This window comes from Plecotus auritus (assembly GCF_963455305.1).
Source record: "Plecotus auritus genome assembly, chromosome: 1".
In the NCBI taxonomy this organism is placed as follows: domain Eukaryota; kingdom Metazoa; phylum Chordata; class Mammalia; order Chiroptera; family Vespertilionidae; genus Plecotus; species Plecotus auritus.
In genome coordinates, this window is record NC_137770.1 from 69,666,024 (window position 1) to 69,690,993 (window position 24,970).

A 24,970-nucleotide genomic window follows, 5' to 3' on the forward strand; every position below is an offset into this window, starting at 1 on the left:
TCCGCTGTGACACTGGGCGGAATCTCATTAAACACCATCTAAAGAACAGTTGAATTGTGGTGGAGAATATTCATTTGATTCCAGTTGACTGTAATCCATATAATAGAGCACTAGCCTGAGCATAACTGCTGGCGTTGCTCTGACTTCCTGGTAAAATGTGTTTGGAATATATATTCAGCGCAGCATTTGCTTATGTGGGGCAGCTCCAGATTCTCCCACCTCAGGGGGACGCTGCTTGCTGTGCTGAGCAGATGGTCGTTTGATCTTACTCCTCCTGGGAGAGACACTTGGCCAGCTTGGATGGGACACAATGGCAGTTTGACCACATGGCAGCTCTGACACACACACACACACACACACACACACACACACACACGGGCATGTACAGACTCAGATTACCTGAATATTCCCCTTAGCAGTTCAGCCTTCCACCCAAGATAAGAGAGAGGCCTGGCCAACCTAGAATTTATCCTAAGTATGGTTCCCTTCATTGTCATTGGCAAGCCCTTTTTTTGTATAAGGATTTTTTTGGTTGGTGGCATTATGAATTGTCCCTTCAGCTGTACTGAATTACCTGTCACCACAATAATCAAGAGCCATTCTAGATAGATTGTAGCCTAATTCTCAAAAGCATTGAGGACAACAATACCTAATATATGGATACCACCCTACTATACCTAAGGTGCTTTCCCACACATCATAGCATCTGGTGTGTGGAGAATCCAATAATCTGTGTGTAAATTATCCAGAGCACAACATATTTACCACTTGAAATCGGAGAGCACCAAGAATTATTTTATTTATAGATATTTTTTATTATTAAAAAATCACATCACAGAACATTTAGAAACTAGAGAAAAGCCCTCTTAACCTCAGCACCTTAACACACTAATATTTTTGGTCTTATTTCTTTCTAGTCTTTTTTCTTACGTATTCTTATCCTTGTAATCATAATGCTAATGCTTTTAAAGTGCTTTTCCTCTTTGATTTCCAGACTGCACCACCTGAGTTTTATCTGTTTTCATACCATGTTTCAAGGAAAGAAACCAAGATTAATCAGCCTCGGTTCACATGAAGGGCATTCTATGGGAGATTATACTAGTATATCCCATCGTTCAAAGTCAGTGTTGCTTTGCCCATAATCAGAGTGCCAAAAAAGATGGTGAGGAGAGCATTCGTCTGTTAAACACCAGCCTCTGTCTCTGGTTATTAACACAGCTGAGCAAGGCAGCTGGAGAAACCATTTGAGAATCTTAAGATTGCTGTGGCTGGTGAGGATGTCGCAGCTGTGTCTTATTGTTCAAGATCTCATCCTCATCTCAGGACGCTGGGCCCAAGCTGAGCTCACTCTGGGGACTCAGACCCATCAAATGGGAGTGCTTGGCCTCTGCCTGCATCATTTAGGAGCCGTCAGTGAAACGGAGGTCAAGAGGCTCCGTTGATGTCTCTCTTAATGTGACCGTGCCAGATGTGTGTGTGTGTGTGTGTGTGTGTGTGTGTGTGTGTGTATGTGTGTGTCCAAGCATGTCTGAGACAGCTGAGGGAGGGCCACAAAATCGTCATCTCCAGGGACCCATCGCCAGCTTTGATCCTAGTGGAGTTCAAGCTTGGGTGTACATCTGTGTGAGTGCATGTTTTAAAGAGTGAAGCCAATCTACTCCCAAGACTAGGACGTGCTCCCCTTTTTCTTGAGAGAAGTAGTGGGTTTAAGAGTCTCATTAAAGGAGGCATGTGACCCTCACTGGTCACATTTTCCTTCCCCCTCGCCCCTCCCCACTCTGCAGAAGCATGTCTGGCACACAGGCCTCTAGAGCAGAGATCTGAATAGGCTTCTTCAGAGGGTATACCAGGTGCTGGTACCTCAGCTGAGAGAGCTGAGACCCTAAGCGGTGTTTTTGTATTTGTAATCAGAACCTGCAGTATAAGAACCTCCCAGCCTTCCTGCATTCCAAGAGGAAGAAGGAAGCAGTTAGAGAAACTGAGGCATACTTGTGTTGAGTAGCTCATCCATCATGATGAGCAATACAAATTCCAAAGCCCCTGGCTGCCTGAGAAGTGCCCCCGCCCCGTCCCTCACCACCATCTCTTCCCTGCCAGCCCTTCCTTCCCAATCCCCCCCCGTTTCCCTCCACCTGTGGTCCCACTCTCCAAGTCACAGAGTCACCACACAGCATGCAAATGTGCTCTTTTCTTCTTTCATCCTTTTTTTCAAGTAAGCAGAGTTCCCTGAGGTGCACTTATTCTTCAGTTATGTACCTGGCAGCGTGTGAGAGATCACTCGTGTCTGTAATGGATGCCTTGTGTCCAAGGCACTTTCCTGTGTATTGTGCTTTTCAATGTAGGACTCCTGATGCATGACTAATGTGTCCAAACAGTCATTGCCTAATCGGACTGCTTCACCTTTGGGACAGTAGTGAGTACAGAAAACACCATTGGCATGTGTAGGAGTCAGCCACACAGGCTCTGAAGTAAGCTCAGTGCCCATGGTGCCTCCATCTGTGAGCCTCGCTGAGTTCTCTCCCTGTGGCTTTGCCTACTGACCTGTGGAGCTCTGGACCCTGCTTGCTGCTGGTCTGGGCCTGTATGGCTGTGAAATACAATGTCCCAAGAAGAGTCCCCCAAATTCTATATTTTTATGTATAAAAAAATGTGATTTAACCTAATGATCTGTGGACAGATGGCAGGTAGGAAAGAGACTAAGGTGGCTGACCCTGAACCTTTGGCTATTTTCATTTCATCCCACTTGCAACCCTTGGAGGTCCTTAGAAAATATGCGTGTGACTCATTACAGAGTCTGAGCCCAAGTGGGTTCTGCCTGGAAAATGTGTGGGGACTCTCTTGCTCCGAGGCCTGTGAGTGAGAGGACAGCGTGAGGCCTGGCCTTTGCAGAGCATTCTGAGAACTGGCTGCTTATAAATAGAGCCTGAATAAAAAAACGGGAACATGATTTGAAGATATCTTCTATGTATATAGAGAGCATTGGTGTGTGTGGGAGCTTTTTTATACATACTTTGAAAAATTACGCCCTCTTTGTGAAAACCGCTTTAGAAGTTAGCCTCGTAATTGCTACGTGATGCAATCACCAAGTTACTGGAATGCTTTCCCTCAAGGAGTATTTGACATTTAGTAGAAATTGTAATATATTGAAGTAAACATGTAAAAAATTCAAGCATTTTTAACTCTTTAATATATCCCTATTTGAATTTAGGAGAAAGGATAACTAGGTTCAGGTAGGGTTTTCCTCCCTCTTACTTAAAAATAATGGTGGCTGTCAGAGGTTACACCGATGAGCTGTGACCCACTTGGACACCTACCACCACATCCTGACAGACTTCCAAGCAACAGCCAGGTGTGAGGGCCCAGCTCACTTTCAGTCCCGTTTATCCTCCTAACATGGTTATTTGGAAAATGCCACATGGCACGGTGATTTCGTATTCCGAGTTTGTATTTAAATGGCCTGGGTCTGGTTCCCAGCTCCGTTACTTACTGTGTGATAATAAGCAAGTTACCTACCTTCTCTGTGCTTAGTTTTCCCATCTGTTCAATGAGCTTATCATTCTCATTTAACATGGGAAAACGATTATCATAGTGATGAAAGAATACATGTGAATGCTTAACACAGTGTCTGACACAGTTGCCACTCAGTCAACATTCGCTTGCTGTCTCCCTCCCTTCCCACCCCTCTTATTTGGCATCTCCACTGTGGGCGGGCGGGGGGAGGAATTAACTCCAAGGAAAACTATTTAACAATCCTCAGAGTGGCCACATGTTAGCTTTTGCTAACAGCTGAGGTAAAGCTTTTTAGTTTACTAGAGGTGTTTGAAATGTGGTAGGGTTTTAGTTATCTCTTCATTTACATGTATCCCAGCTGCCTCTGCCTCAGTAACAAGAAAAATTGAACTTACCAAAACTTACACTTTTCCAGGACTGCGCATGCTCTATCAGACACGCTGTGTTTGGGCTGCTTCCTCCTGGCTGTGATGCTGCTCCTCTCTTTGCATTTCTGAATCACTCTGTCAGTCAGCCAACCTACTCATTCCCGGCACCTCCATCTTCCTTCATTGTTCGTTCATTATTCCTTTTGTTTTTGATGCTTTCCTATTCCTTGAAACCACCTTAAAACCAGGGATCATAGCCCTAACCGGTTTGGCTCAGTGGAGAGAGTGTTAGCCTGTGGACTCAGGGGTCCTGGGTTCAATTCCAGTCAAGGGCATGTACCTTGGTTGCAGGCACATACCCAGTAGGGGGTGTGCAGGAGGCAGCTGATTGATGTTTTTCTCTCTCATTGATGTTTCTAAGTCTCTCTCCCTTTCCCTTCCTCTCTGTAAAAAAAATCAATAAAATATATATTTTTTAAAAAAATAGGAATCATAAAAACCATAATTTTAAAATCTAAGTGTTAAATTTCACATGGATTTTTTTTTTTTTTGGTAAAATAGCTCGTAAACTCTATAGGAAGACAGTTTTAACTGTCAATTTTTGCCTAACTCAAGGTTATCAGCATGGTATTGAGATAACTTCTAAATATATGGAGTTTGGAACACAGTATAAATGAAAATTTTTGTAGCCACGCATGGCTACCAGTAGTATTTCCTAGCTGATATTCTTCACATATACTCTCAGATCTAAGGTAAATATTCAGCGGCCATCCCTGTGTAATGCTTGCTAAAAATAAATCATTCAAGACATTTCTACAAGGAAATTGAGATTTTAATAGATAATATACAGTGAAATAGAAGTCACCTAAGTACCAGTATTCTTTAAATTCTACTCAAGTGATAACTTTAAAAACAGTCACTTCTGCAGATATGGGAAGAAACTTTTTCCTCCTTTTTGGACCAGTTCACTCCAAATTGACAAAAATGTTTGGGAATTTAAAAAACCTGTACTTCTTAGCTTATAAGTGAAACAAGATCATTAGTTTCCTGTTTGAATTGTGTCGTCCAGTGTTTTAAAGACTGAAATTGCCTATGAGACTTCCAAAGTATCTATTTTAATTAGCTTTAGTAAATAAATTAACGAAGTCATCATTCAGTGCCTGTCTTTCAAAATGAGCTGGGAGTGTTTGAGCAACAGAGAGGAGGCCATGTGACCACCATGTGGAGAGCAGGGGAAAAGAAGAGGACAAATGAGTCTGAGGCCCCCTTCTGTCCTGGAGACCTCCTGCCCATCTAGCAGGACTCTTGCTTTTAAACTTTTCCCCTCAACCATCCCAGCCCTCAGCCCTTCCCTCCTGAGCACAAACCAAGCCAACTTATACTCCCCTCCTGCCCCAAGACTCTCAGACATATCTTGAGTCTCTCTGTTGCATTTTACATTACTGTGATATGTGAGAGAGATCCCAGAGCCCGTGTGCTGGGGTGGGAAAAGTATTAACAGTGACCGGAGCCTGAAGTTCCTCATCTGAAAAATGGAGAGGCTTAGAAATAATGTGTGTAAGTAAAGGCCTGGCCCATCGTTAGTTCAGACTCTGCAATCCTGAAACACATCCTTTTCCTTCTGTTATTTCCACATGTATATGAACATATAACTATGATAGGAGAACTATCCTATATAATAAAGAGGTAATATGCAAATTGACCCTCACACCAGCAGTTGGAAATCCCCCGAGGGGTCCCAGATTGGAGAGGGTGCAGGCTGGGCTGAGGGACACCCCCCAGTGCTCAAATTTCGTGCACCAGGTCTCTAGTTAAATTATAAGTAGTTACAGTCATGCTACATATGCTACATACTCACACACACACACACATCCCACCCCATGTGAGGGAAGGAATCCTGCAATTGGACAACTCAGCTATTCTGCTCTTGTTGTGATGAGTAGAGAGCTGGATAGAACTGCAGGTTTGAAGCAATCAAGAGCAGAAAGAGAGAGAGAGAGAGAGAGAGAGAGAGAGAGAGAGAGAGAGAGAGAGGAGAGAGAGAGACATCAATCAGCTGATTCAAGGTCATGGATGGCCTAACCCAGTCACTCAGGATGCAAGGCAGGAACCAACCCTGGACAGGACATTCTTCCATCATGGGGCACTCTCATACCCACCCACACTCACTCAGACTGGGACAATGTAGACGAACCAATTCACCTCACATGCACATCTTGGGATGTGGGAGGAAACTGGAGTGCCCCAAGAAACCCACGAAGACATGTGGAGAGAGTGCAAATTCCACCCAGACCATGGTCCTAGCCAGGAATCAGTTTTTTTCTCATACATTATGATGAAATGATATATTGGATGACATGCTATTTATGAAAACATTAAACAACACAAGGCTACATTCACTATCAAAAGGACTGCCATATACATAGACTTTTGCCGTGAAAGAGAGTTGTATTAGTTTCCTAGAGCTACTATAAGAATAATCACAAACTAAGTGACTTGAAAAACAGAAATTCATTTTCTCACAAATCTGGAGACTGGAAGTTTGAAATCAAGGTGTCAACAGAGCCATGCTCCCTCTGAAGGCTCCAAAGAAGAATCCTTCCCTGCCTCTTCCGAGTTTCTAGTGGTTACTGGCAACCTCAGCACTGCTTGACTTGTGACTGCATCACTCCCACCTCTGCTTCCACCTTCACATGGCTCTTTTGTCAGTGTGTGTCTTTCTCCACTCAGCCTTCTTATGTGGACATTATCGATTAGAATTAGGGCCCACCCTAATCTGGGATGGCCTCATCTTAATTAATTACATCTGCAAACACCTTATTTTCAAATAAGATCACACAATCTGATCTTCCACGTAGACATGAATTTTAGGGGAATACTATTCTACCCAGTACAGAGGTGAATACATAGTATTATGAAATATCCAGGACATCAAGTTCTGAGTCTAATTAATCCTTAAATATTAAAGTACTCTACCTTACAGAACACAATTATTCATGAAAGTGTATTGTGTGTTATGATTATAAACACCTAATCACTTGTGACTCATTTATATTTTAATTTTTATATATGTTGCCATTGAAAGCAATAAAAGTTTCATTTCATTATTACTGTTTAAAATTAAGACACCACTAAGTATTCCTGGCCCTCTCCTGGCCCTTCTCCATTGTTCCAAATGAGTAATCCTATATAATAAAGAGGTAATATGCAAATTAACCCTCATGCCCTCACAAGATGGCTGCCTATCACCAGGCCGGCAGGGGAATTAGTGAGGGATGACCAAACAACTGAACAGTAGGCTGTGTGGGGCAACCAGGCCGGCGGGGGGGGGGGGGGGGGAGAGGGGGAGCAGTTGGGGCGATTAGGCTGGCAGGGGGGACAGTGAGGGGTGACTAGGCTGGTGGGGGGGCAGTTGGGGGGAACCAGGCCAGCAGGAGGGGGCAGTTAGGGACGACCAGGCTGGCAGAGGGGGGCAGTTAAGGGAGACCAGGTCAGCGGGGGGGGGGGGGGGGGCAGTAATGGGTGACCAGGCCATCGGGGGGCGGGGAGTTAGGAGCAACCAGGCAGGCAGGCAGGTGAGCGATTAGGAGCCAACGGTCCAGGATTGTGAAAGGGATGTCTGACTGCCATTTTAGGGGATCAGGCCTAAAACGGCAGTCAGACATCCCCCAAGGGGTCCTGGATTAGAGAGAGTGCAGGCTGGGCTGAGGTGGACATCCTCCCCCCGCCCCCCCCCCCCCCCGTGCACGAATTTCGTGCACTGGGCCTCTAGTGTTAAATAAATTTCAGGGAGAATAGGGTTATAATGCCCTTGATAAAATCTTTTTTTTAAAGCAAAGCCATTCCATTAAGCAAATCTAAATTTAGATTGTCAAAGCCCATAGACTCTGAAAAGCAAGTTGTTAAAACTCATACTGAGTTTCAGTGTTGCTGCATTTGGAAATGTCTGCCTCTCAGCGGTAGCCCTTACACTAGATTGCTCTAGGAGAGGGAGTGGGCAGAGACGAGGGACTCTTGTCTTTGAGGCTCTCATTTCAGATATTATTTGGAATTCCATATTTTTGACCTTCATAAATTCTTAAATTATAAATTTCTAGCAATTGTAATTTGTAAAGAGAATATGGACAAATCTCCTAATGACAGAGATGATTAATTTAAAATATTTCATTCAACTTAGAAGAACCAAAGATGAAATACCCTCTTCCTTCATCCCTGTACTATCAATCCTGGCTTTTTCTAACAATATCCTTGAGTGAGAGAAAATGCAAATGAGGCTTTAGAGATTTAACTTCAAGTGAAAACATTTTGCACCTGTACTGGTTAATTTGACCATAAACATGAGCACCAGTAATTTTCTCATTATATTTTTTGAGTCAGAATCTTAAGAGTTGAAAAAATATTGCCTCCATAGCTCCTGCTGATGGGCTAAATCTTCAGATATATTTCTGTGCCTGGAATTGACTCTCCCGGTCACTTCCACCAATACAACTTGAAGTTAGTGCAGAGACCCAGTTCCTGGAGCCGGAGCATCCCCATAGTTTTTGTGCAGAGTTAGTTTCAGTTCTGCTGGCCAGTCTGGGAAAAGGGTACTTGGAGTGGGATTTGTAAAAATACCCAACTACTTTTATTTTCACAGCTTTTATTCAGTCAAGATTCGTTTCTTGAGTGCCCACTGTAGTTCAAGGATTAGGCATACCGAAAGGAGTATGACTACATCCTTGTCCCACCTGCCCTGTCTCCATGACAAAGTAGTCAATAATTACAACGTAGTAAGATGGAGTATATGCCCCAAATGCTATGGAAGCTCAGAAGAGAACATCTGAAATTTGCTTTAAAGAACTGTACACATCTCTATTTATATAAACACTAGAGGCCTGGTGCATGAAATTTGTGCACTCGGTGGGGGGGGTCACCCTCAGCCCGGCGTGCGCCCTCTCGTAGTCTGGGAGCCCTCGGGGGATGTCTAACTGACGGCTTAGGCCTGCTCCCCGCTCATCCTTAGCGCTGCCGCAGAGGTGGGAGAGGCACCCGCCACCGCCGCTGTGCTTGCCAGACGTGAGCCTGGCTTCTGACTGAGTGGCGCTCCCCCTGTGGGAGCACACTGACCACCAGGGGGCAGCTCCTGCATTGAGCATCTGCCCCCCCAGTGGTCAGTGCACATCATAGCAACCAGTCGTTCCGCTGTTCGGTCGATTTGCATATTAGCTTTTTATTATATAGGATGATTTCTGTGCTTTGATAACTGAATTCAATCATGGTATGGACAAGAAAAAAAATGTATTCTAGCAAACATTTTTTAAAAGACAAAATTTTCCAAAACAGTATACTCTAAAAACAAATCAATGTAATGACTGATCTAAGAAATCTTAATTCTTCCCTTAATTAATTTAATAGAGCCTTAAAAGAATTAATGACCCATTCACCAAAGTCATCATGATAACGCTCTATTTAAAGATAGCTTTTCAACCTATTCTTCCAGGCTCCTTGCTGAATTGAAATTGTGGAAATTATTTTCCATTCCTACTTCTCATTCACACCCCTCTTCACATTAGTCACTTAAACACTATTCTACCACTTAAATATTTCTTTAACCCGTCACATTTTATCCTCATTGCCATTATCTTAGTGTGGGTGCCCCTCAGAGCTCACTTGGATTTTTATAGTGATTTTCCAACTGGTCTTCCTTACCATCTGCCAGTCCTCCTCCAGCAACATGAAATCTACTCAGTCTTACCACCCCTTGCCATCACCTGCAGAATGAAGTCCTTAGCATGCCATACGAGCCCATTCACCACTGGGCCCTTGTCTGCCTCTCCACATTGATCTTCTTCAGCAGACCTCCTTCCACCAGGGCAGATGGTTAAAATTCCTAGAACATGCCCTGCTCTGCACACACAGTTGCCCCTGCTGTTTGCCCACTCCTCGGCTGGCAAGCTTCTACATATCCTTCAAGACTCAATTTGTAAATCACTTTTTTTGTGTGGTCTTTCTGGTAGTCTCCTCATTCCATCAAACTATCCCAGTACCTTGTATATATTAAGGTTATGATATACTATATCATCCCATTTGTGAGAGATTCTTCCTACCCAAAAATTTTGTTCACCTCTAGTTAGTGGAAAATTGAGGCAACCAACTCATCATTCATCTCTAGAGTCTCCAGGCAGGGAGAGTAGGTATAAGTAATTTGGCCTCGAAAGAATTCTTACTTGAAGTGCAGGGAGGACTTGAATACATGCGGAGGCTGCTCCAGAGCCTATTCCGCTAACTGGGCCACTTACACAGTCAGGTGTCACGTGCATGTCTAAGAAAGCATCTCTGATGAATTGAAAAGAGCAGCCCAGATGACGACATATGAGACACTGTACCTGGGGAGAAAACCCATAGAGCCAAACAGACTTGCCAATGATGTATCACTTTGCTGAGGCGGCAGCTTTTCTTGTAATGAGCCAATGACTTCCTCTGGCCTACACACATCATGTTGAAGATTAGGGCTCTCTGGAGTATACAAAGGAAGAACAAGATTGATAACTGCCTTTGGGGATATAGAAAGGGTACGTGTAACTTCTCGTACATCCAGCTCATGGCTCAGCTGCCCAGTCTTGGGGTGTTGGGATTTGTTACGAACTGATATCTAATCTCTGGGATATAGAAATTTGGAAATGTTCTGATACCCAAAAACCTAAAAGAAAAAAAGTAAGAAGAAATCTGGCTTTAAATGCTGTTCATTATTCATCATCTTCAAATATGGTTGACTAAGTTACTGGTTTTCTGTTAGGTTTTGAAGATTTCCCCCTTGGAAGCCCAGCACCTGGACTTTTTCTAAGAGTGGTTTTCTGTGTGAAGCAGGCCAATAGTGCCCAGGTCTAAGAGATCCAAAGAATTCAGAAAAGAATTCAAGCAATGGGCCCAGGTAAGATTAGCTGTTGCTAATCTTCAGCCACATAATTAGACATATAATCAGAGGATTACAGATCCAACTCAAAGCTACACAGAAGGAGGGAGCTGTAGGCTACTTGTGCAGGAGCCATGTGAGAAAATCAGCGGATGGGAGTTTAGCATAATGGGAAGAGTATGAACTTTGGGGCAAGGCTGGCCTGAGTTTGAGGTCACATACTAGTTGTGTGGTCTTAGGCATGTCATTTAACTCCACTGAGCTTTAGTTCCCTCTTGTGTAAAATGGGGTAAATAGAACTCCTTTTTAATGGAATTGTTCTTAGCACTAAAGATAATGCTTGTAGAATGCTTGGCACATGGTAGGCTCTTAAGAAATGGTAGTTGTGATTTTGGGTTTGTGTCGAGAGAGATTTAGTAGACTCAGATGTCCCACCAGGTCCCCCTGGGGGTGTCATTGGCGGTGGTCCTTACCCAGTGACTGCTTAAGGTAGGGGTACAAAAGGCGGGGCTATTCTGGCACAACTCGAAACAACTCTGAAGGATCATTCTAGCTCCAGAGCTTCCCATGGTTCAGCTGACTCCACACTAGGCCTGCGTTGTAGCTCAGCTTCTACCCTACCCATCCCAGCTTTGTTCAGTCCTTTCCATGATCCTAAGAGCACACCTTAAAAACATCTTGCATGCTAAACTCCCTCCCAGAGTACACTTCCTGAGGAGCCTGACCTGTGACAAGTGATAAGGCAGGCATCCAGTCCTGTGTTTATTAACCAGTGATCTGAGGTGCTAAAGCCCAAAGAATACCCTGTGGCACATTGACCAGGTGTCAGGAAATGTTTTAGAAAGACAGGCAAAGCTTCAGAAAGAACTATAAGGGAAAGAGGAGATTCCCTAGAGACATGTGGAATTTGCCCATACCAGGGCATCTGATCATTTCCAGAAGTTAAAAACATCCTAAATCCTAGCCCACATGAAGCCAGAAACATGGAAGTGTTTTCCAACATCAACTTCCTAAAAAGAACTTGGCTACGAGATTGACATTGATGTAATTAAGCAGGTGTAATGATTAGTCTTTTCCAGGATTGAACTTTTCATTCCCCATCCAATGGCAAGGAACCCTCCTCCCCGCCATCCCCATCTTCCTAGAAGCACAGCCATGTTTCTGTATCCCGTGACTATGTGGGTAGCTGGGCTGTGCTGTAGGCATCTTTGTGGTATGCGATGATGTTGAGCCTGGGAGCCCTTGTCCCTCCCAAGTACAGCAAACTAGACTAAAGGTAATACCTGGGAGACCAATCCTGAAATGAATATTTAGGGTTAATGAATTTCTGCTTTGGACGGGGACTCCATCTCCAGGAACAGTCTTACCCCAACACAATTCTTCTCAGTTCTTTCCTACACTCATCTCACTGGGTTTTAGGAGCTGAAGACCCAGGAGAGAAGAGCTCATAAGATTAGCTAGTGCTAATCTTACGCTATTAGCCTGGCCACGTCATTTAGTAGTTAATTAGCAGATGCTCCTCAGGAAGTACAAGGCTCATGTGCACCATGAGTGCAAACACTGGATACCACACTTCCATCTCTCCAGGTAATGGAGAAGAAAGTGGACATGAACACAGGAGGGGCAGCCGTAGGACAGTTAAGGGCCGTGAGATGAGAGGAAGGAAGCAGGTTTTTCCTAAGTCACTTTTCAGATGTCTCTAAAGCCCATGTCCCTGCAGCCCTGAAAACACATAGGTAGTGCCTTGCCCAACGGAGGCTGTCGATAGACATACAGTTGACCCTTGAACAACACAGGTTTGAACTGAGTGGGTTCACTTATATGCAGATATTTTTCAGTAAATACAGTTGGCCCTTCATGTCCATGTGTTTCGTACCTGCAGAGTCAACCAGCCAAGGATCAAAACAATATTTTCGCATTCCCACCTGCGGATACCCAAGTGTGGATTGAAAATACTGTTTCCACAGTTGGTTGAATCTGCAGATGTGAAGAGCCAACTGGAGTCAAAAGTATACTCAGATTTTCAACAGGGGGTGTGAAGGTGTCAGTGCCCCTACACACCGCGTTGTTCACGGGTCAGCTGTATATTGAATTGAGTGTTTTTCCAAATGGTTTGTCATCCTTTTCTTGGCCTTCAAATTACACAATATTGACTTTGCAGCAGATGTGCAAGATATTTTCAGTGGTGACACCTCGACCAGTGTTGCTGTGCAGCCCTGAGGGGTCTCTTGGTCTCCGTTTTGGTGGCCTTGCCATGCAAAGGCTCAGTGGTGGCAGGGATGTGCCAGAGGCCTCAGGGGCAACTGCTGAGCTCAAGGCTCTTGCCTCTCCTGAACTCACCCCTGCTTTTCAGGCCACTTCTCTTGCCCCTCTGCTCTCCTTCACACTGCAAGGCCTAGACCATGGTTTTACCTGATGCCGTGAGGATCTGGTCATCCCCATCCCACCCCAGAGCACATTAGGTGATACATTTCCAAACCCAAGAATTATTTATAGACCAAGAGACACTCATTGCTGCTCAGCCACTGAGGTATTACACCTGGGAGAACCCTCAGGAAACAAGTTCAGGGACCACGGGCACTCACCCTTAACTTTTACCTCAGCCCAGGTTCAGAAGCTCTGCCTCAAAGTGAGTTTAGGATCATGCAGGATGAGGTGAAGGGACACTTTATCAGCCCCTTCTCATCTGTGTCATCCCCTATTCCTTCTTTATTGGATAGTTGAAGAGTTCTCAATCTTATATACAGGGCCATGCAAATAAAACTTTATTCCATCACCCCCACCCCAAGGCCCTTCCAGATATAAGTTCAGAAGCCCCACTGCCACCTGGGTGTAGCCTAGGAAATCATGGGAGGAGGTAGAGCCTCAGGTGCATTCTGGGAAGATCCGGAACAGTCCTCACTGTACAAGGCTGGGGGCGTGCACTGGATAATCTAACAGGATTTTTTCCATAGCTCACAGCAGAATGTAAAATGACCAGACTCCTAGCAGAATAACAGTTTCACATAATGGTCTGCACTGTCTCAGGCCTGCTAGAGGCAGATTCTAGAATTGAATGAATTGTTTAGTTACTCTCTATATTTACTTTGAGCAATGGCCCTGAGTTTTCTAATTAATTAAACCTGCAATAAACGTCTTAATAAATATCTACTTTGTAAAGCTACCTAATTACCCTTCTTTAAAAAAACTTCTCTTTTTGTCATCCTTTAAGAGAAGATGGACCTGGAGTATGATTACTCTGGTCAACTAATAACAGAAAGAGAGAATTTGGGCACATAACGGTACGTGAAACCGTTTACACAGGGAAACTGAGGCTCCGAGAGGTAAATAACTCGCTCAAGAGATCAAAATCAGAATTTGCCTTTCCTTACTCCCATCACTTCCCTCCTGCCCCAAACTCCCTGCTCAAAGCTGAGCACAGACTTCTTTCCTTGGAAGGACATCCTCGGGGCACATATCCTATACGCATCCACTTCCCACCCAGGGAAGAGGGAGGGAGGAGAAGGCTGGTCATGACTCCAAGACAAAACCTTAAAGAGCACAGATACAGGGAAGAGGCAGCAGCAGGCAGAGGTCTGGGCAGCTCCCATCCACCTCCTAGAGGCCAGGAGAGGAAGTGTCCTGGGACAGACCCCCTGCCACCGAGAGCAGAACTGAGGTGAGAAGGAAGCGCTTTCTCTGAATTAGGTCTGCTGATAACTGTTAGCTTTGTGCTCTGATGATCTAGTTCATGGCAAAAGTGCAGTGAGTTTTGAGCTACTTAGCCATTGAAAGGGAACGGTAATTGGGGACTTGAACTTTCCAACCAGAATGGGGCACCAGCCCACTGTCATGAAAGGCAGAATTTGAGAACCTGGCAGGAAGGAGCAGAGTTTCCCTGTGGTATTTAGCTGACAAGCATGATGTTTTGAAGTTGGTAGTCATGGTAGGTGAAAACGTGAGAACTGAGTGAAAAGTGAGAAGTGCGCTGACAGCTGCATTGTAGTAGAGTTCATATATCCTTTTTTCCTCCCCCTACCCCAGCAGTCTTTGCTCCGAGAGCTGATAGTGACCAACAGGTGCTGGAGAAAGGCTGATCTAGTCCATTGCTCCCCACACCGTCAGCATCAGCATCGCCTTGAAACTTGTTGGAAATGCAAATTACTAGGCCTGCCCCAGACCCACTCGACCAGATGCTCTAGGAGGGGGATCCAGCATTGTGTGTTTGAACAGCCCTCCAGGTGATTTTGATGCAGACTCAAGTTTGAGAACCACTGTTCCAGAGCATGATGTGGTTCTGAATTTGTTGTTTCTTAAGGAAACTACTCTCAAGTGAACTAGCCATCTGTCTCCTACCTTGCCTGCCCTCTTAGCTCCCCTCCACCACTGGGACAGAGTGCCACTATTGGGACATTTGGGGTTTATCCTACTGCTTTCCCAGGCCTCAGCACTTAAACCATCTCTCCACAGCTGGCTCCTGGCCCCAGCTGGCTCATTCCTCCCCAAGGACTTTCAGTTTTGTTGTTCTAGTGAGGTTGTTTCCACTTGCGCTGGGGAGAGAAGCATTTCTAACTGTGGCTTTGCAACATTGGTGAGACCACAGAGCAAGAGTCAGGCCCTGGAGCCCCAGCTCTGAATTCTATCTGCTATGACCAGGGACTTCTCAAGGGAGGTCTTCGCTGCACTTCTCAGGAGAAACAATGAGAATGGCTGGTCCTAGTGAGAGATTCCAGCAGCTGAGTTCCTGGGTGAGCTCTGTGGAACTTGGGACTCCTGTCAGAGCACCATGGCCTCCACTTGTCCATCCCTCCCCTTTATCTGCCAACTAGTAGCCCTACGCACAAATCCGTGCACCAGTAGCTCTCTGCCACCCTCCTGTAGCTCTCCCCGCCCTCCCTCATAGCTTGCTGCCCTGCCTCCTCCTGTAGCTCTCCGCCGCCCACTTGTAGTTCGCTGCCCCACCCTCGTGCAGATCAATGACCTGGTCGTTACACAGTTGGTCATTACGCCACATGGCGTAATGGATAATTAGCATATTCCTCTCTTATTATATAGGACTAGAGGCCCAGTGCACAAAATTCGTGCACGGAGGGGTGATTCCCTCAACTCAGCCTACACCCTCTCCAATTGGGGACCCCTTGCAGGATGTCCGACTGCCATTTTAGGCCTGATCCCAAGGATCGGGCCTAAACCGGCAGTCAGACATCCCTCTCACAATCTGGGACCACTGGCTCCTAACTGCTCACCTGCCTGCCTGCCTGATTGCCCCTAACTGCTTCTGCCTGCCAGCCTGATCACCCCTAACTGCCCTCTCCTGCAGGCCTGATGTTGCCCCCAACTGCCCTCCTCTGCTGGCCAATTTGGTTCTGATTGGTCGGTTCTTATGCCAGCGTCAAAAGCTTTACCTCCTAGGCAGCCATTGGCTCCCCGCAGCACCCAGATTTGGTTCTCATTGTTCGGTTCCTTTGCCAGTCAGCGTCAAAAGCTCTGCCTCCTAGACAGCCATTGGCTCCCCACAGCACCCAGATTTGGTTCTCATTGGTCGGTTTCAATGCCAGTGTCAAAAGCTCCACCTCCTAGGCAGCCATTGGCTCCCCACAGCACCCAGATTTGGTTCTCATTGTTCAGTTCCTATGCCAGTCAGCATCAAAAGCTCCACCTCCTAGGCAGCCATTGGCTCCCCACAGCACCCACCTTTGTTTCTCATTGGTCAGTTCCTATGCCAGTCAATGTCAGAAGCTCCGCCTCCTAGGCAGCCATTGGCTCCCCACAGCACCCACCTTTGGTTCTGATTGGTTGGTTCCTATGCCAGTCAGCATCTCCAGGCCTATCTCTGGGCCTGATCAAAGAGGTGGGGCTTAACAGCAGCCCCCCATGGAGGCCAGGAGAGAAAGAAAAGCCTGGCTGCTGGCAAAGATCAGAAAGAAAGAGGGAGAGAAAGAGAGAGGTAAGTACACTGATCAACAGCTTCCACTGAGGCTGCAGATCAGACCCTGACTCACTTTCTGGGTCTCAGCCACCTGAGCAGTCAGTGTTGGGTTGCCAGGCTGCAGCTGGGCAACTCAGCTTCCAGATGGTCTGCATTTGGTCACAGGCTCCGCCCCTCCCCAAGCCCCAGGCTTTAGGCTTGGGAAGCGCCCCTCCCCCGCCCCGCCCCTCCGATGGCAGGCTTGGCCCCTCCCATGGCCAGCTGGGAGTGACCTGGGTGCCGAGGAGGTTCCCGGGACCCAGGTATGTATGCAAATTAACCGCCATCTTTGGTTAATTTGCATACTCACTCTGATTGGCTGTTGGTGTAGCAGAGGTATGGTCAATTTACTTGTTTCTCTATTATTAAGATTTTACATATTTCTCTATTATTAGGTATAGGATTCCAGGGAGAGGAATTTGAGACTACAGTTAGCTCTAGTAACTTTAATGCCAGAGAGAACAAATCATTACTATTTTTTTTAGAGAAATTGAAGCTCTGGTTTAATTTATAATGAAATACATTTTGCCGAATGCTTTTCTCTTTTCCTAAATGCCAGGGCATTAAAAGCTATAGTGTCTGTTGGAACTGTGTTGTTATCTCACCCTCCACCTCACTCAACTCTTCCTTCTGGGGTGCTAGGAGCATGTCAAGAGAGTATCATAAGAATCTCTGCCTTTGTCTCTATGGTGTTGAGTAGAAGCTGCCAGGCCCCTGAGGGGTTTGGTTTGATGACATATATTTAATATTTTTCTACTCTCCTTCCAACCTAATCTGAGGAAAATAGCCTTGGGGTATGGAGAAGATGCCAGTCTGTTCTTTGAGAGGCCTGTAGGACAACTTTCCAACTGGTGGCTGTCCCCGTAAGCTTGGGGGCACAGCACAAGTGGACATGTACCAGGACCCACCAAGTGTTCTTGTCTAAAGCGGACTTGCTGCTTTTCCTTGAGCACACAGTCTCCTTGCTAAGGTCTTGTCAGGTGCAAATCCATTCAACCTAAAGGGAGAGGTCAAGGAGGCAGAGGACGTTGGTAGGAATAATACACAGGGTTTTTATATATTTTATGTGTCTTGTTTGAGCCTCACAATTATCCTTTGAGAGATGTAGTATTAGTCCTGTTTTATAGCTAGGAAATGGAATCAGACAGATTAAGGTCTGAGCAGGGCCTTGACTCCAACCCTGGTGCGCATCCTCGATGCCTTCGCCTTCCCAGAGCCCTCCCCTCTCCTGTCTTTGCCCCCACCTCAGCTTCTAAGGGACATGAGTGACAAATTGAAAAAGAGATTGCACCAGGACTCAAAAATCCTGGCCTCTTTCATTCCTGGGACGTGTCTAGCCCAGAATCCATCACATTTATTGGTACCGACCGGGAACCAGCTTTCTGCTGAGGGGGAGGAAAGTTGGGGGAATAGCTACAAAAACAATGAAGATGCTGATCTTGCCATATTTCTCCTGACCAAGACCACTCCTTACAACTCCAGAAATCCTCAGATTTGACAAATAACATATGCATTTGCCCTTGGGGGAGAAAAAGGTAGTAAAATTAATTGGGAGCAGGAAGTCTATTTATCCCAAAATTCTGGACTTTCTTCACAAGTTATCTGAAGCAACATTGTGTGAGAGGCCTAGCTATACGAGAGGGTAGTGTGTGTATAAGAGAGGGGGGAAACTATGCACTTCTCACAAATACAAAGTAATGAGTTTTTCCTAACAAGCCTGGCTGAGTTTTCAGTAATCCTGCAGCTATGGCATGACTAGTCCACAGAGATATTTAGCACTGGCTGGAAAAATACATCCAAAATATATTCCATCAATAGCAAGAAACAATGATGCTTCTGAGTCACCTTACTGGAAAAGTGGCCTAACTGTGCGAAATAGAAACCGGTTTGCTTCTCTTCAGGCCCAGCTCAAGTTTTTTTTCTTTTCAGATGCAATGAATCCACATAGGAACGGGGATGCCTTGAGATACATATATATATATATATAAAATTTCAGAGAGGAAGGGAGAGGGAGAGAGACAGAAATATCAATGATGAGAGAGAATCATTGATCAGCTGCCTCCTGCACACCCCACAGCAGAGATAGAGCCCACAACCCTGGCATGTGCCCTGACTGGGAATCAAACCATGACCTTCTGGTTCATAGGTCGATGCTCAACCACTGAGCCAAGCCAGCAGGGCGAGACGTCTTAGCTCTTGAAGCATCATCATTGATATCTCAATAAGTCTAGCCCTCTCATTAGCCCTGCTCTTACAAGCTATTCAGCAACAGGTTTGAAGGTTCTGCTCAGAGGGTCTTAATTGCCCTTGTTGAGTCTGTTTTGGGCCATCTGTGCTAACAAAACACTTAGTCCTCCCTCCCATGACATTTACTTGCACACAGATTGGATGTGTTTTCCCTGCCCCATGTGCACATCCTCTGCATGCAATGTGACAATGAGCTAAGCCAGTTCTCTGACCCAAGCAAGGACTGCCAACGCAGCTCCCTGAGGCACCACATGCCTGGCATCTGAACCTGCAGATATCGATTTGCATCATGAAAATCACCTAACTCCCTCAATTTGCATGTAGACTGGGGAGTATTGGTGCAAGAGGTTGTTGCCTTTATTAAGGACTAGGAGAGGCCAGTGGCTGCAGCAGTCTGGGTAAGCACTGTTCCCCTCTCCCTCTGAACTCTGACTTCCCTGCACTGGGGCTGGGCCTCCTGGCCCCACAGCAGCCTCCTGGTTCTATAGCCTAGATTCCGAGTGCCTGGTAGGCCCCATCCTGCCAGCCTGAGTCCTGGAGTCCATCTCCTCTGAGAGTAGAGAGCGGACGGCACGCCTGGGCGTGGCCCTGATGCATTTGGGACAATCTGCTATGGAAGACAGCATGGCTGCATTTCTCTCCGGAATGCCTTCCCCATCTTCTCCCAAAGTGAGCTTTTTAGCCGCAGCCTCAGCAGTTCCTGGACAGATTTTGTTGGTTTAGGACTCAGCAAGAAAAGTGGGATCCTGGGCCAGGAGCTCAGCAGGGGTTCCCTCCCGTCAAAGAAAATGCAAATTAGTGTGGTAGGTGCTGAGGCTAAGAAATCTGGGGCCCTGCTGCTAGCATTTGTGCCCCTTATCCTCCCTCTGGGGGAGCTAGGCTGGGTGTAGCATGTGAACACAGAGGTGGGACTGCACCCCAGTAATAGATTCATTCACACTTTTCGGCTCATTGTGCTCATGCCATGGCCCTGAGAAGATGAACTAATGTGGCTGTTCCTCTGTGGCATTAACATGCTTTTACACAGCATCTGCTCCTGAACCTGGCAGACATGGCACACACATGCCCTTAGAGGACATTGGTAAGGAAAGCAAGGAAGTCTTTGGCCTAAAAGATACTTAAATATAAAGGTAAGCTAGAATAGAGGCCAAGATGCCATTCCAGCCCTGGTGCCTACCCCTTCCCTGTCAGGCCTCTGAGGACAACTTGTTCAGCTCTCACCCTCTGGTCACCCCATCCTGGTGAGGCCTCTCTCCACCCTGGACTCCTGGGCAGGTGTGCATTGTCCCCTGCCCTCCGTCTCACCTCTGCCTTCTCTAAGGTCCCATGAAACCAAGGCCAGCTCCCCTATAATAGCATGGAGCTTGGAACTGAGTAAGTCCGGCTCACACTTGCCCTCTTTAAGACTCACGTAGTCTGCTCTTAAAATTGGCCTGCCTCACAGGTAAGCTGGATAGAATAAGGTGAGACCTAATGAGTGGGGGGCTTTCTACATGCTAGCCCCTCTCATGGAGATGCACTCTGCCAGCATCCCTGGGATTGACCCTATAATGGGTTCAAATAAAACCACTCTCCTGCCCCAGGGTATTGTTTATGAGCCAGAAAATACAATTAACTGACTAATTTGGGTCACTGCTTGCTGACTCAGCCCCTTCCCTAAAGCAAACCATGAGAACCAAAACCAGGAGCCCCAGGGAGGAGCAAGAACAGGAATTCTCCCAACCTCAGAGTTCCAGAATGATTCTTAGGGGCTCATGAATCGTTCTGTGTACCATATAGAGAAATGAAATGGGCTGACGTATATGCATTGATTTTCATATGTGGGTACCATTGTGGTTCATAAAATACCAATTTACTTCCTAATGTGCTTAATAAGTTAGTTTGATCCAACAATGACTTTGGAAGAGAGTCCCCTCCGAAGGTTAGCTGGTGCAGGAGCTCTGCCTCCGCTCACTTGTCCTGAAGATGAACATCCTCAGGCCTGGAGCCCAGACATTGCAACTAAACAGTTATCACCTGTCAATGCTCAGGCCTGTTTCTCCAGAATAATCAATGACACAACACTCAGCACACAACACATGGGTTAGCCATAGCGTGAGGGCAACTGCAGGCAAAGGGTAAAGAAGATGGAACTCCCTGGACTTTGCCATCCAACAAAGAGAAGACTGGCTGCCACAGAATATGCCAGAAAGCCCCAGACTTAGCACAGGGAGGCCACAGAGAGGAGATTCTAGGCCACAGAGCAGAGATTCTAGGATACTGCCAGCAGCTGGACGAGCAGGGGGACCCACAAAGCCAGGTAGTATAAAATTCCTAAACTCCTGCCCCTGCCAACAGCTTGTCCTAGGAAGCCCAGCTGGAGGGTTCAGCTGACTGTTACCCACCCCCCCCCTGCGCTCCCCCTCACCCGCCCCGCCCTGCCCCCCGCCAAGGCTGCCTGAGGCCACCCCACCAGCCTCAGACGTGAGCACTCAGAAGAGGGGCAGGTCATCACCCTCTGTGAAGGTGCCACAGCAGGACTCTGAGGCGATGCTGCCTTTGTGTTTCTGCTGGGAATGTAAACTTCAGGAATTCTGCCATAACCAGAGCTCTGTTCCTACCTCTCCTGCCATTCCCCTTGCCTCCCTCCTCCCACCTTGGAGAAACAACACAGGAAGATGCTTCTCTTCATTAGTCCACACAGGAGCCGAGCCTTTGGCTCAGAACCATGCACCTTCTACTGGTAAATGGAAACCCAGGGGAACTGGGGCTTCGTGGTGGGGTTTCACCAGGTGCTAAGAAATCACAAGAAAAAAGATCCCTTTTTAAAAAAATTGATAAAGGGAATGTGTAATGGGATATGTCTGTTTTCATAACTTCCGTCTTCCTTTTCTTCCTCTGAATGGGAGAACTATAAGTGTGTTTGAGCTGCCAGCCCATGAGAGGGAGCTGTTTTTATGGAAGACATGATTCTTATGAAAAGCCCCTGTGATTTCTATCACAGAAGCACGTTTTCCCCATGCCTACCCCGCGGTCCTGCTAATATGGTGGTTATATGTATGGAAGCAAACTTCTCCAGCCATTAACACTCACCCCAGCTGGGCACAGTGTAGTACCCAGCTTGGTGCAAAGTAAAATTTGTAGAGAAAAATATTCACCATTAGAGACTGTCTCTTAATATTCCTTTTCAGCTGCTCTGAGAAGGATAATAGCACAGGACATGCCGCTTGGGATAGTGTTAAATTAGTTCCCCTACTCCCAGAAGAACCTTAAAAATGAGTTTAGGCTCTTCCCACATGCTGGGGCATCAGTAAGGAAATGGTTGGCAGCCCCTCCCCAAAATGACAGTTGTTGATGGAATCCTTTGAAAGACCTGGTTGGTGGCCCACCTCCCAGAAGTCCCAGTGTGACTCCTAGCAAGTCTCTGTCCTGAAAGTAGCTCTTTCTGGTGGCAGACCAAAGGTGGGGGTGGGGAGGAGGAGAGTGGGGTCCAGGGCCTCAGGATTATGTTGTGACAGGGAGTGTGAAGCCAGCAGCAGAGAGGGGGGCCTACATGGCTTCCTCCCACTCATCCCCCCAGTCCTCTAAGGATAAGTTTCTTAGGATATTTGCTGAGAGATGTGATCCTCTGCCCTAGTTCTCCTGGGATAGGATAGGGTGAGGCAGCAGAAGAGGAAGAGGTGAGGTGCAAACCTTCATGGACTAGAGCCAGGCCCTTCTGTAATAGCCCATGGCCTTGGCACAGGTGAGATGCTTTGGATCTTATAAGACAGCTTCGATTTGCATGCAGAATTAGACACAGCCACCAGAGATGATGAGATGATTATGTCGGCTGTGGAGACCACTGGGGACAAGCCCACAGATCGATGCTCACAGAGCTCCAGATGTCCTGACGGTTTCCTGCGAGTCATCCACCTCCCAGGCATGTCCCTGAAGGAGAAGGTTATGGGTTTAGAAATGGCCTAATTTCCTCACATTTTGTGAAAACTTTTAGCTAACCCTCTACCTTCTATTCCTTCAGTCATTGGTTTATTCAACAAATAATTATTGAGGATCTACCTGCCATATGCCAGGCCCTGTGCTAAGTTCAGGAGGAGGGCTCCTGCCCTCAGAAAAATTATAGCCCCTGCCCTAGCTGGTTTGGCTCAGTGGATAGAGTGTTGGCCTGTGGACTGAAGGATCCCAGGTTCAACTGTGGTCAAGGACACATGCCCGGATTTCAGCTTCGATCTGCGGTGGGGGGTGCACAAGAGGCAACCAATCAATGATTCAATCTTATCACTGATGTTTCTATCTCTCTCTCTCTCCCTCTCCCTTCCCCTTTGAAATCAATAAAAAATATATATATTTTTTTAAAAAGGAATATTATAGCCTAGAAAGGGAACAGACAACAAATAAGTAGACAAATCAACAGGGTAATGACAGATTTCTGTAAGAGCCATGAAGGACATGAAGAGGATAAATGAGATAGAAAGGAGCTGGGAGGGGCTATTGATAAGGGAGGACCCCTCTGCAGAGAGCACATCTGAACAGAGACCTCAAGGACAGGAGTGGCATGAGAAGAGCTGGAGGAAGAGCGTGCCAGGCAGAGGGAGTACGAAGATGCAGAGGCAGAAATGCCTTGGAGCGTTTAGGAACAGAGAGGCTCTGCCAGAGAGCAGTGAGGAGAGTGATTTGGGGTGAGTTCAGAGAAGAGGCAGGAGCCAGGTCGTCGTGTAGGGCCTTGGAGGCTGAGATCAGAGTGTGGGCTTTATTCTGAGAGCAGTGGGGAGCCAGTGACGGTGTGAAGCAGGAATGGTGATGTAATTAAAGGTCACTGTGTGCTCATTGCCATGTTGTTTGTAACAGAAGATTAGAAACAAATTCCATCAGCATGGAGCTGGGTAGATAACTTTAGGTTCATTCCAGTGGTTTGCAGCAGTTAAAAATATGAGGCTTCCATTTTTCTATTAGGGAAAAAAACAAAACAAAACAAAACAAAAAAACCTGTGAGGCTTATCCATTCATACTGCTTTAGAAGGATTTGCAAGATACCCCAAATGGGGGGAAATCCCAAGAAACAAAATAGAGTACAATGTGCTGCCAATGTATTTTTAAAAGAGGAGATGTATATGGATATAGGGGTGGCTGTAATGTTACACCACACTAAGGGTACATAAGAACCTGGTGAGGGGTTTCTTCTGGGGAGGGGAACTGAGGCACAAGGTGACTAGGAGACTTACTCTTTGTAGTATATACTTCTGCATGTTTGAATATCTTACTAGGTTTCTGTATTACTTATTCAGCAAAAAAGAATAAGTTGTGGCCCTGGCCAGTGTGCTCAGTTGGGTGAGCATCCCATGCACAGAAGTCGCTGGTTTGATTCCCAGTCAGAGCACATGTCCAAGTTGTGGGCTCGACCCCCAGTAGGGGCTGTGCAGGAGGCAGAGATTGATGTTCCTCTCTCCCTTCCTCTCTCTCTAAAATTAAAAACAGACCTAGCCAGTTTGGCTCAGTGGATAGAGCCTGGGCCTGTGGATGGAAGGGTCCCAGTTTGATTCTGGTCAGGGGCATATAACTTGGTTGCAGGCTACATCCTGGCCCTGGTTGGGGTGTATGCGGGAGGCAACCAATCGATGTGTGTCTCTCTCACATCAATGTTTCTCTCTGTGTCTTTCCCCCTCCCTTCCACTTTCTCTAAAAACCAATGGAAAATATCCTCGGGTGAGGATAAATAAATAAATAAATTCGATTTAAAAAAACACATTTTTTTAAAAGACTAAAATGTGGTCAGCCTGTTCATTGTGTGGAGACGGTGTGAGAGCAGAAGCAGAGAACTGGTTGGAAGACTGTGGCTGTGACCTAGTTGAGAGATGGTGGTGAGCTTCACCTATGAGGTTGGTAATGGGATGGAGAGAATACACTTTAGAGGCAGAGCCAGCTGCTCTTGGTGCATTCCACACTGACATGCCCTAGAGAGCTTTGTGCATTAGAGATCAGAACCAGGCTCCCCTAACTCCCGGACTTCTTATGGACAGGCGCCCCACC

The 24,970-nt window shown here is 46.4% G+C and overlaps 1 protein-coding gene across 5 annotated transcripts in view; it reads left to right on the top strand.

The window, feature by feature from the left end:
• Positions 1 to 24,970, top strand: part of FRMD5 (FERM domain containing 5) — a 310,436-nt gene that overhangs the window by 243,744 nt on the left and 41,722 nt on the right. The gene's annotated exons all lie outside the window — the stretch shown is intronic.